The following is a 13484-nucleotide window of genomic DNA, read 5'->3' as shown; positions in this document are numbered from 1 at the left end:
TAAATCATGAAGGGCTAACTTCTCTTCCTTGGTGATATTGTAAAAATCAAGTTTTATATTGTCAGATTCAAAAAACTTCAACAAATCATCACTGCAAGCTCTTTCAAAACTTTCCAATAAAGGATGTATAGCAGGCATATAAGTAGAAGGTTTTTTAAAAGACATAACATCAGTATTAAAACATTGTTGCCAAACTGTAAACCAAGTGCAATATTTCTAACAAAACATTTTATATCAGCAATTAAATCACTTACATCAGTCCCTGAGAGGAATGAAGGACAAACCTTTGTTCAAAATCTTTCTTTCATTGTCCATAAGCATGTGACTGGAAAGATTAATAATCAAGTCCTGGTTACAGTTTTGAAAGTTTTTTTCTGAAGTTCTAACTGGCCTCCTGATATCTTCCTTTTCCTGGTTGTTTGTGGACTCCAATTGCACCTCATCTCCTGTCGCAAAGGGAGTGGAAAACAAGGAAGTGTCATTAGATTCAGCTGAAACAGTTCCACTTGCTGAAACAGGAGTTTTTCTTCTCACTACAGGTGCTGACATGGTAGTTGTATTTAAGACATCAGAGTTCACTGCATTCACACTGGAGCATTGTTCATTGACTGCTGCTTCTACCTGAGAAGAGGAAGCAGGCATGGAAGGAGTAGGAGCAGATAAAGTGTTGCGCTCAGAGAAAGGCATTTCAATGTTAGTACGCGTCGCAGCATATGTTGTCCTGGTGGATTCTCTCGGCCAGGAGAAGACGTTCCCCCTCGAGAAATCCATACAGTCTCTTTCTTGTTTCTTCTTTTTTGCCAATAATAGCTTATTATCTAGCGCTTGCATTGTAGTCGCTATATCAGAAAGAAAATCTTCTTTCTGTGTGTTGGTAAGGGCTGCAGTCAGTTTTTCTTCTAAAGCTATAGCTTCTTGCTGAAGTTCCAACTCTATTAAAGTATATTGTTCAATAAGTAATCTCATGTAGGCATAGCTCGTATCTAAATTAAGTTGCTGCCACTTAGACAAAAGTTCAGGATAGGCAGAGCCAAAAGTAGGCATTTTTAACAAACAAAGACCTCTAGGGACAACTTTAAAATTAATGCATGCCTCCATATGTCTTTTTTGCCACTGGGCATTCTTAATTTTACTGAGGTTGTCCTCGAGCTTTCTCATTGTTTGTAAAACATCTACATGCCAATCAGTATCTCTGTGTGTAGAGGCTGCTTTTGCTAATTCAGCATAAGACAGTTTTAAAAGTGGATTAATACCTTCTGTGAAGATTTCTGTAAGACCCAAGGATCTGGATTCAAGTAACACATTGCTGGTTTCTTCTGTCATGTCCCTTCAGTGAACAAAGTAGCAAAGTTCAGCAAGAAAAGAACACTGTCAGGGTAAGGTATCACCTCCCAAAAAAAGCACAAATCCAAAATCAGAAGAGGATGATACTCCACAACAAACGAAGCAAAACCAGATGACACAAAACACCATTTATATAATTTTTAATGGAAAGGAAATGATGTATTTTTGTAACTTACATGTGACTTGCTGATGTGTTTTTCATTGGTGTTTTACTTATATATAAGTTGATTTAAATTTTATGGTTTGTTGAAGTCTGATGAAGCGTTCCAAGCAATGTGAAAGCGCTTACTTATTCGAATAAAGGACTTGTCTTATCATTCATCTGGTTTTGCTTTGTTTGTTGTGGAGTGTCATCCTCTTCTGATTTTGGATTTGTGCTTTTTTTGGGAGGTGATACCTTACCCTGACAGTGTTCTTTTCTTGCTCACTTTGACTTTATATTATGTTTTTCCCTTTAAACCTCTATTATACAAAATAACTCATTAAATGTGGGAAATAGACTCATGTAACATAAAAGGGCTCCAGAACTTAAAGAAAAAAAAGTTATTTTTACATTTATTATTGCAGGCTAGGGCATCGTTTATACTTCTTCAAGAAAAGCATTGAACTAATGATCAATGGGCTGACATTAAGAAAAGGAAATGGATTAGAGAAATTGTAGCCTCAGCAGGTAAAACTAATAGTGCTGGGGTAGTTATACTTATTAAAAATCAATATCAAGAGAAGATTTTAGACTCTAAATCAGATAAAGAAGGAAGATGGTGTTATGTTATTCTTTCTTCTACTCAACTTGATAAACCTATTTTACTTTTAAATGTTTATGCACGTTGCAATAATCAATAACTTTTCATAGCATCACTTTATCCGATTTTGTCACAATATGATAAATATTATATAATTATTGGAGGGGACTGTAACTCTTATCAAAATCCGAAGTTGGATAGATCTTGTCCACAAAGAGCATTTAATAAACAAGCAGTAATAGCAATAAGTGATATAAAGGAAGATTTCCAATTATATGACCCCTTTAAGTATTTAAATAACCCTGGTAATACAAATAATTATACTTTTTATTCAATATGTCATAAAATGTGGTCCAGATTGGATTTTTTTTTATTTCAGCAACAATGATTAATTTTGAACTTTTAGTCTCTATACATGCACGTTATTTATCAGACCACTCAAAAATCTCATTAAGTTTTGCTAAAGAACCTAGAGATACCATGCGGCAAAGAGGTTATAATTGGTCTCTTAACCCAAATCTTTTAAATAAAGAGGAAATAATACATGAAATTACAGATTACCTCAAAGACCTATTGACTAGATTGGAGAAATAGCAACATACACCTGATATCGAATGGGCGACAGTTAAAGCACAAGTAAGAGGGATCTTTTTGCAAAAAGCTTCATATTATAAAAAAATACAGATTAGAGATATTCAGGAATTGGAAGCTAAAATTAAGACACTTGACCAAGAATTGATTCAAAATTATAATACTCAAACAGAAATAGAATTACTTAAATGCCAAAAAGACCTCTTCTTAATTCAAAATGGTAGACTGACATTTCAGGAACATAGAATGTTAGCGAGGTATGCCAACCATGTTCAAACACCATCAAGGGCATTAGCTAGAATTATTAATCAATCGAGAACAGCAGTACAAATTTTGGAAATACAATTTAAGAATACAATTTACTCTAAAATGGAAGATATTATTAATATTTTTGAACAGATATATATGAATATATATGGTGACCAAAAAGATCTACCCTCACATAGGACCAATGAAGATTTCTTACAAACAATTAATTTTCCGAAAATAGATGACAGTATGCAGAAGGATTTGGTTAAACCGATATCTGATGAAGAAGTAATATATATAATTAAACATATGAAATCACATAAAGCACCAGGTCCTGATGGTTTGACGGTGGAATTTTATAAAGTTTTTGATGATACTTTTGGTAAAATACTCTTGCGTATATTTAACTATATAATTAAGAATAAAATAAATGATCCTCATTTTAATGCCTCAAAAACTATTCTTATACCTAAAGTTAATTTGGACCCCCAAAACCCTGACAATTATAGACCAATATCATTAATAAATGTAGATATGAAAATTTTGACCTCTATTCTAGCCAGTAGATTAAAAAAATAATGAATAAAATAATATCTAAGGAACAAGCTGGTTTTATGGCAACTAGACAAACTAGTGACAATACACTTACACTTCATACACTGATAGCTTATGCTAAACAGAAAAATCTTAATATTTATGTGCTTATTATTGATGCACAGAAGGCTTTTGAAAGGGTTGACATAAGTTTTTTGTTTGATACTCTACCATATTTTAATATATCCCAAGAATTTGTTCGAGTGTTAAAAATCTTATATAGCAATCCTTATACAACTTTATACATTAATAAAATGTTCTCTAAAAGAATACAGATTAAAAATGGAACACGTCAGGGTTGTCCGTTGTCCCCGTTATTATTTAATATATATCTGGAACCCTTATTCTTATATATTAAACAGAAGGTATACCATAATGCCCCAATAATTTATGGAACAAAAATATCAATGGCGGCGTTTGCAGATGATCTCAATATATATTGTACAACTCCAATTTCAGACACTAAAAAATTATTAAAAGCAGTGGATGACTTTGCAGAAATATCTAATTATAAAACTAATCTTAAAAAAACAAATATTTTCCCCTTAAGAACTCCCAAACCTTTCTCACTTTTGCCACTGGTGGGACAAGTAATGTTCAAAGATAACATTAAAAACTTGGGTATTGTTTTCTCTACAGATGATAAAGATTTTTATACTATTAACATTAAAACAGTTTGGGATCAAATAATATCTGACTTTGGGAGATGGAATAATTTAAGATTACCAGTATTGGCGAAGGTCTCAATTATTAAAATGAATATATTACCAAGATTATTATATATTTTTAGATCTGCTCAAGTAGCAATTTCGAAGAAATTTTTTAAACAAATTCATAAAGAATCGACTCAATTTATTTGGGAGCCAAGGAAAACAAGGATATCGTATGATAAACTAATGACACCAAAAAATAGAGGGGGATTGCATTTATCAAATTTTGAAATCTACTATTTAATAATAAACTCTAATAGACTCCTAAGAATTGCTAATTATGATGTATGTAGCACTAAGTGGGCACCAACATGGGTAATCTTGAATTATAAACAATATTAAATTTGAGTATTAATCCTAAAGCATTACCCTTTCTAGGAAAAGATAAGCTGAAATTATATGGGATAATGGACCACATTAAAGTATATATAACATCTATAAAAATATTATTTCAGTCATTAGATCTTGCTCAACATATGATGGTTTTTCAACCCTTTCATAGAACCCTAATTTGAGATTAATCAATCAATTAATAGATCTTAAAAATTCCCCATTAATAGTTAATTTAACTTTAATTGACATTTACATATATCTCAAATTTTCAGCTAATCAAATAAGACAAGAATTAAACTTACCTAAAAATTATCTAGTTATATTGAGACAAATTAGGGAACTCTCTATAAGCTACTTTAAGAATTTTAAACCCAGAGATGAGGATTAACCAAATGCTCAAATCTGTGGCAAGCTCTTCAACAAGATGTTAAATTTATAACCGTATCAAATAAATTAATAAAAGAGTTTAAATTTCAGGATAAGGTTCTTTTATCGAAATATTGGAAAGAGAAAATCCCACTGATAGAAGAAAGTCAAATAATAAAAGCAATAGATTTGACAACAAAATCTATCTCTCTTCAAAAGTTGATGTATACTCAGCTTATGATATGGAATAATGTGTATTATACACGCCTTAGCCTGCATAAATTCAATTCTAAAAACTCCCCAAATTGTCCATTCTGTAAAGACCAACCTGCTGATCTTCTTCATATGTTCTGGAGCTGCAAATGCATTTATAAACTTTGGAACTCTTTAAAAATACAACTTCAAAAGATGGGTTATCAAAGTACAACACTTTCATGGAAATTTATGATTTTACATATCCCTCCAAAAGAACTTTCTAGATCACAAAGTATCATAATTGTTAATATCTTCTTATTAATGAAACTATATATAGCTACTAATTAGTTAAACCCATCCCAAACTTTATGGGATAACTTTAAAATTCTAGCTATGAGACATATATTAGTCCACAAATTACTTCTACATCAACACAATAAAAATATCAATAACCCGAAAATATGGGAACATGTGTTTAATATCATATTAGCGTAATATTTTAAACCTAAATCTATTATGAGTTATTTATACTCTGTAAGAGAACTTTGTAACAACAAATTGTGTAATACTTGAATTAATCACAATTATTTTTATATCTTTTTGTATAAACTTGTGTTGCAGGTGGAAGCATTCATGTAAATATTGTATATATGTTATGGTGTTATTGTTAGATACATTAGTTGGTTTTTATTTTCAATCTTGTATTTGTTTGGAATTTGTATTGAAAATGATAAAACAATAAAGATTTATTATTGAAAAAAAAAAGAACACTGGTTAACCAAGTTTGTTGATGATTTTAAACTGGTTGTTAGAGTTGAATCCCTTGCTGATATGCAGAAGCTACAAAGTGAACTTACACATAATAGTAGCTGGTGCACTGACAACGGACTAAAACAAAATGATAAAAAATGCAATATTGTTGCATTTGGCAAACATACCCTTTGCTCAGCTTGTAGTGCAGAAAACATCCCATTCCAAAATGAAGATGTTTTAAGAGACCCTGGAACATAGGTATATAACTCCCTGTCCTTTAACCATCATGTTGCAACATTGGTCAGGAAATCCTTCTATTCTGGCATGGCTGATCACAAAGGGTATTTCTTCTAGGTCCAAAGAAGTTTTGACCATCTATATTCCCCAATGATCAGGCCCATCAAAGAATGTAATGTCCCCTTTATGATGTATCTTAGTAAACATATTAATGTTTCTAATGAAAAGGTCATAGATCTAAAGTATCTGAGCTACCAGGAGAGACTAGAGGCCTTATCCCTGAATTCAATGTCCAATAGAGTTCTTAAGGGTGATCTGTACCTTGCCTTCCAAGCCATTAAGGATCTTACAGTCCATGACCTCTTATTTCTCCACAGATTAGACAGACCAAATATCTGAATCTGCTTCAGAAAATAAAACAAACCACAGCAGTAAGACAGATTTAGTATGGAATGACTGCTCTTTCTCTGGAACAAATTTCCTCTCTGATTAGGCAGTCTGACTCACAATCTTCCTTTAAGAAAGAATTAGACAGTCGGATAGGTATTCATAAATTCATCCTAGGTGTGACTGCCCTATAGCCCCTTGAAAAAGGATGCAAGGTCTGATGGTATATGCTGTCAAAGAGTAAATAGCCACTTGGCACAGATGCATTTTAGATTGTATGATTTTATGATTCTATATGCTATTTTAACTGTGCATGAAATGCATGGTTCTCCTACTGTGATAACTGAGCCATATAATAGAGTAACCAACATCCCACACTTAGTACAATGTAGGTAAGTTTCCCTTATTACCATGTTTCATATTACCAGGTGAAGTCATTGTTAATGTGCTTTTTAGAAGACACCAGTCCTTCTAAACTGTTTCAAAGGAATATATTACAGATATATGACTTGATATATGTATTGCTGGTGAAGTCCACTTATACAAAAGAGATGCATTTTTAGGAAGGCCATTCACGTTGCCCTCATTTTATTTTTATTTGGTGTTATGTATTTCCTAACTGGATACCTGCATCAATAACGCAGAAGCACCATTTACTTAAGTGACTTGCATCAGTCACCCAGTAAAGAAATGCATACTAATGGATTCAAACTGAGGATTACAGGATGAAAAATGTTAGAAGTTTATAGCCTTATTCCTCTGTAGCAACAGATTTTTCTAAACTCACACTTCACATACAACAAGATGTGCCATGCTGTTTGATCACAAATGCCGAGGAATAATGCTCTACTCACTTAAGTCACATTAATATACAGAATTAATAATATCAATAGTTTAGGCAGGGCTCTACCAATCCTCTTGTGTCCACTGTATTATTAAACAGAGATTGTGACATTGCTTTAGCAGCACACTGCAGGCACAGGCCATAGTTCTACTGAGTTGTTCCATTAATCAGTGACATTGTTATCACATATTAGCTGCACTATAAGTGATTTTCCTACATTTCTCTGTGCTGCATCATTGTTCTTATCTGAATCACACAGTACTGCAAGGATTTCCCCATTCTTCTATGCTGCATTAGTAGGCAGGCAGTGCAAAGAAGCATCATTGTAATCATTCTATGAATACATATGAATATGTGACTATGCTGGCTCAGTTATGCACATAACACGTTCCCTGTTGGCATATTTCCCACGTTCCATTCAGTTTTATAATCCAGAAGGATCTTTAGCTCAGCTACTTTATTATATTGAGACTGTCCCTCCTTATTTTATATCAGATGAGGATGCATTTGCCACATCGCTAGTAAATGTAGAGTACAATCATTTAATTGAGCCATGTCAGTGGTCAAGTCACTGATGACATTTGAGTAAGACTTATTCAGATGAATATGATGAATGTTATGGTTTCAGCATTGCCACTGATGTACAGTTAATGGGTAAGGATAGTGTGTTGGGCATTAAAGGCATTTATTTCAGTGACTTATCACCTTTACACACTGAAGAAAAACAATAGTCTATACATTTAATATGTGATGCTATAACTGCTCAATGCAATTATCTGCTTTGCTTGAAAATAAATTATGGAGTTTGATTAGATTCCACTATCACATACTACACATTATGTCCTTATATGAATTTTCCTTTTCATTAATAGCAATATTTAGTGTGGTGATGCATTATCCTGTGCTTCTAAAGCTACTATTGATCATTTTATGATCACTGTGTTATAGTTACATATATCCTGACTTCAATCCTTGGTATATTTTGGGAGGGGTCCATGACAGAAGAACCATCAGCTACTGACCAGTGCCTCTCCTTGATCTCTGAACTCCATATCTGACTAGCTTCCCTAGATGATAGGCCCATCAACACTCTGCGCTGGTAGAGCAAGTGAATTAATTTAGCAACTTGAGGGAGATCAGGGCATGCTGGCAAAAAAAATCACACATGCTGTCACAAGATTTTTACTATGTGCCCTAACTGCTGATATGTGCTGGTTTGAGTGCACTGCATGTGGATATGTCATGGGGCATTGCACTGGGAATGTCCTACTTCAAAAGTGACAGAAACCCCTCCTCATCTCCACCCACTTACCTGCCCAGCTCTTGGTGAGCCCCCTCCTTCCCAATCTCCATCAGGAACTGACAACAGAGTGCCTCCACAGCACCTCCCTTTTCCTACACAATGAGAAATGATAGCAGGCTTTCCCTCATTATGTTCTCCTAGCAGCATCACCTCATCCAGCTCTGAGGTCACTAATCAAACCTAGATCATATGGATTGTTGACAGAGCTTCATCTCTCTGTGCCAAGGAGCCAGCCTTAGTTCTTAATATGTTCTTGTGCTCTCTTGAATCTCTCCCCTGTCACTAAATGTATACATACTGTTATAACAGAATGCAAACACAAGACCAAACTGATGATGCAGATCTGTTTTTCTTCTAGTTGTTTACTCAAGGATTTGATGTCCAGTACAAATGGAACTAGGGATTTAAATGGCTATCTTGTATTCTACAGTTGTGGTTATATTAGCCACCTTGTTAGAAACAGACCTTGACAGCAGTGGTTGTTATGCAGTCCATGCATTTTAGTTTACATTCTCTTACTTTTGTCAGCTTTTCAAGTTAACAGCACCAATATTTTAGAAAGTTTTCCTGATTATTCCTAGATTTCTCCCTGTTTCTGGAGAGGAACAGTTTGAGAGCTAGTTAGCTCACTTCACCCGTAACTATTTTTCTTCACTTCTGGGTCACTGAAATTCAATAAAAATCAACTGGCTGGCAGCAAATACAAAAAAGGCAAAAGTGAATTTTACAATTTATTAGTGCTTTCGTCTGATTAAATTATCAAACTTCTTCAGAAGAACCTCCATACATTAAACAACACTTACATATTGAAATTACATGACATCACACAAAGCAGCAGCCAATAAAAAACCCATACCAAAAGTTTAAAAATCCTAGACAAACAATTAAAAACAGTAGTAAATAATATTCCAAACTTGTGTCGTGAGTCCTGGCAGTTCCTTACTATTTATAACAATTTGAATCCCTTTTCCGATGGTATTTTTATAACCATTGATGTAAAAGACTTGTTCAGTAGTATCCCCCATGAGTAGGGCAAGGACTGGTTTTGTCTATATCTCCATGAAGTAATGGAGTTAAATCAAGACAAAATCAATGTTTATAATCAGCTATTAGATATGCCCCGGGATTCTTGAAGCTCAGCACAAAAACGGCGTTATGCTTGCGCCGACCGTGCAGCGTAGAGATGGCACAGTAGTGCCATATGCATATTAATGAAAGAGCGCTGCCGCCACATCCACATGCATAGGAAACATGCGCAAGTGCATGGGGTGTGTCGAAGCACCGCATGGAGGCGTGGATATGCCGGCTGTTTACATGCAACCTAAAATACTGAATATTACAGCCTACCTCCAATAGTAATCACACCTATCAGTGTCTGTGGATACTGAAATGCATGCAAAGCATGCAAGACAGTTTTGCGAACACAAAAATAAGAAGCAAATACAAATGCACGCAGCTGAATTTTGTCCCCATCCCTCGAACAAATGACATTTAAAACCCCATGCCCGTATTCTATTATAGTGTTGATAGTTATACCAAGTGGAAGCGAAACGTATCATGTTAGCGCACCGCCAATAGCTAAGTCTAGCTCAATGGTCAGGGTTACCACCTGTCCAACATTGTGAGGGACAGTCCCCCACTGGCAGTTGTGTCCATACCAAAACCATTATAAATGTAAAATATCCTGTGATCATAGGACATAATTATGTCCCACATCTTATGTAATAGTCACATACAATAGTTATTTCCATATGTAACATACCTACATGTTACAAGAAATAGAATAAGCAAGTAAACGAAACAGAAGAAGCAGCTAAACAGCTACAACAATAAACTTACATTTAGGCATAAAACAAAAGTACTATCCGTTGTACTGACCGTGGGCATGTGTTGGCCTGTAAAATCTGATGTGGGTCCCAAATACATCTCATCCTGGCCATATAAAAAGGTGGCAACCCTACCAATGGTCAGAGCATTCGCCATAAATCTGCCCATTTGCGGTCCAAGGCATCCTTGTCAGGATGGGCAAAAGATGAACAGGTATTACCCGGGTCTACCTACCATGTCATGAAAGATAAGTATTTGCATGTACCGATGTGCATGATGTACAGCATGTGGAAGGTGAACAATGCCAGGGTAGTCCTCACAACCATACAGGTACCTGACATATGTAGTGTATGCAATGTGTTCCCTTCACAGTGCCATGGACCATCAACCAGAGAAGGGATGGATGGAGTGTGTGGAATATGGGTGTGGGGGGGACAGGTAATGTAATAATTCACAAAGGGGAGACTGTGTTGTATGCACAGTAGGTGAACTGGAGGTGTATGAGGGAGCAGTGGGTGAATCAGAAAGAAACACAAAGAACAAAATATACATCTGCAATACAACCTGACAGGCCATACTGTAGAACACAATCCCACAAACATATGAATATTAAAATGTGCGAGACACATGTACAGAATCATCACCGGCACATACCCACATAATGGTCTGGACTGAACTGAGCCATCCAACTACAACACATCTGTATGCATAATTGAATACCCATCATCCCCTCTACAGCACACAACCCCCCCCCCCATTCCTGAACGTCCACCAAATCCAGCCATAATCGGGCTGCTAGCTTGGTGCAGCCATATCTGCACATAGTGACCACTACTCATACCTAGTAGGCAGTCTCACCCTAGGCAGTGTCAGGATTACAAACTATGTATCCCTTGCATGTAAAACCCTATCACGTTTTTGTAAATCCCAAAAGATCGAATGTTATTGTCTTGTTCAATTTTTGGATTTCCCTCATGGGATAAGTATCCTGTGTAAACATCAGACTTGGTATCACGACACGATGTCCAGTCCTGTAGACATCTGGACACAAGTTGTATGTGCAGAAGTGGTTCACAAGACTGATCAGCCTCCAACCGGTCATGCAGAACCTACTACCCGGGATTAAACACCTGACTGTGATGCACGCTCCCCAAATGAATTATCGAGAATATATACTTTACACATTCGCATAGTGTCAGTTGGATATAGGGTGATTAAGGCACTGATGTAAGCAGGGTACCTCCTGTCCCACTTTCTGAGGGACAGTCCCTGTTTGGGAAAGTGTGTCCTGACCAAAAATAATACAATGGCAAATGTCCTGTGATTGTAGGAAATAATTATGTACCATATTTCATGTAACAGTTGCCTAAAACAGTTATTTCTGTATGTAAAATACATAAATCTTACAAGAAACAGAATAAGCAACTAAACTGCTAAAAGAATAAGCTCTCATCTAGGAAAATAAGTAAAGTTCTAAACCCTGTACTGACCGTGGGTATGTGTTGGCCTGAAAAATCTGGTGTGTCCCGAATATATCCCATCCTGGCCATATGAAAATGTGGCAACCCTACCAATGGTCAGAGCATTCTCACAATAACTGGCCAGCCTCTTAAACCCCCCTAAAACCAGTGACCTTTGGAGGAAAGTTGTTAAATTACACTGAATGAATAATGACAATAATTAAGAAATAATAGACGTCTTTTACTTCAGAAAATAAGTATTAATACATATGCTTTGAATCTGTCAACACATTTCAAGTTAATAGTAGTAATATTGTAAAAGTGTCCATGACTGTCCCTGATTTGTCCTTGCCTTGTCCATGTTACTGTTGAAATTTGTCCCTAAGTGGTTGACAGGTCCATACACATATGTACACCAACCAACTGTCACATTTGTTGCCAGTTCTATTGAATACCTGTAGTGAAGTCATATATCCTAGCTACCATCCATGCGGAATGTACCACGGATGGTGTAGTGGTCAAACCGGTAACTAAGGTGTGTCTGCTTCTGGGTCCAAGACATGCAAGGGCTGCTAATTTTATGCGATGGCCAGAATAATATCCATCGGATATAGGTAGGTAAAGCCAGCGGGGATGCGTGGTGGACATTCAACAGTATGGGAAATGTAAATAGGTATGTAGGTGTATATGTATGTGTATGTACAGACAGATATATATATATATATATATATATATATATATATATATATATATATATATATATACATATATATATATATATATATATATATACATATATATATATATATAAATGAATAAACATGGTCACAATAAAGCAATCATAATGAATGTGAAGGGAAACACCAGCGGAAACCCCACCACCACGTATCATGTAGTGCCAACATATCAAGCTGGTCAGAGGTGGGCAAACACTTGCATCTGTAAACACAGGTAGAATGGTAACATTGGGACTAACTCTGTCCACGTGCTAATTCTGACTTTCAAGTGGGTACAGGGCTGTTCCAGTCTCCAGTCAGACAAGCCTGAACTAGGATGACCACATGAACACCCTGACAATCAAACACATGTATGTGCCAGGACTATAACCTTTGGAGTTCTGGATATCCTCAGAGTGAGTAAACATGCAGCATGGGTCCAGAGCAGTAGGGAATAGGGAATGGCGCATGTGTAGTACTGTGGTTTTCCCAGCAGGAGAATGGATGCCTGCTGTGTAAGTGAAGCATTGAGGCGTGGGTTCGGGTAACTCTGAACCATGGGTATACATATAAATGAAGCAGAAAACCAATAGTGTAGTGGTTAGAGCATCTGCATAATGTAAAGGAATTTCTGGTTCAAGTTTGACTATAGCACATATCATTTTCTTGTGGAATGAATGTCGCTGTGCTGTAAAGCCAGCATTTAAACATGTCAAGGTGAACGTGTGTTTCGCATGGGGCCATTAACCAGATTCCTTCAATCAAAGTGATGCTGTCATAATGAATAAGGCAAACGTAAGCACAAATAAGTGGCAGTAAACATATGTAATTC

This window comes from Protopterus annectens, chromosome 3.part1, assembly GCF_019279795.1.
Source record: "Protopterus annectens isolate FY-2018-M chromosome 3.part1, PAN1.0, whole genome shotgun sequence".
In the NCBI taxonomy this organism is placed as follows: Eukaryota; Metazoa; Chordata; order Ceratodontiformes; family Protopteridae; genus Protopterus; species Protopterus annectens.
This window is presented reverse-complemented; position numbering follows the sequence as displayed.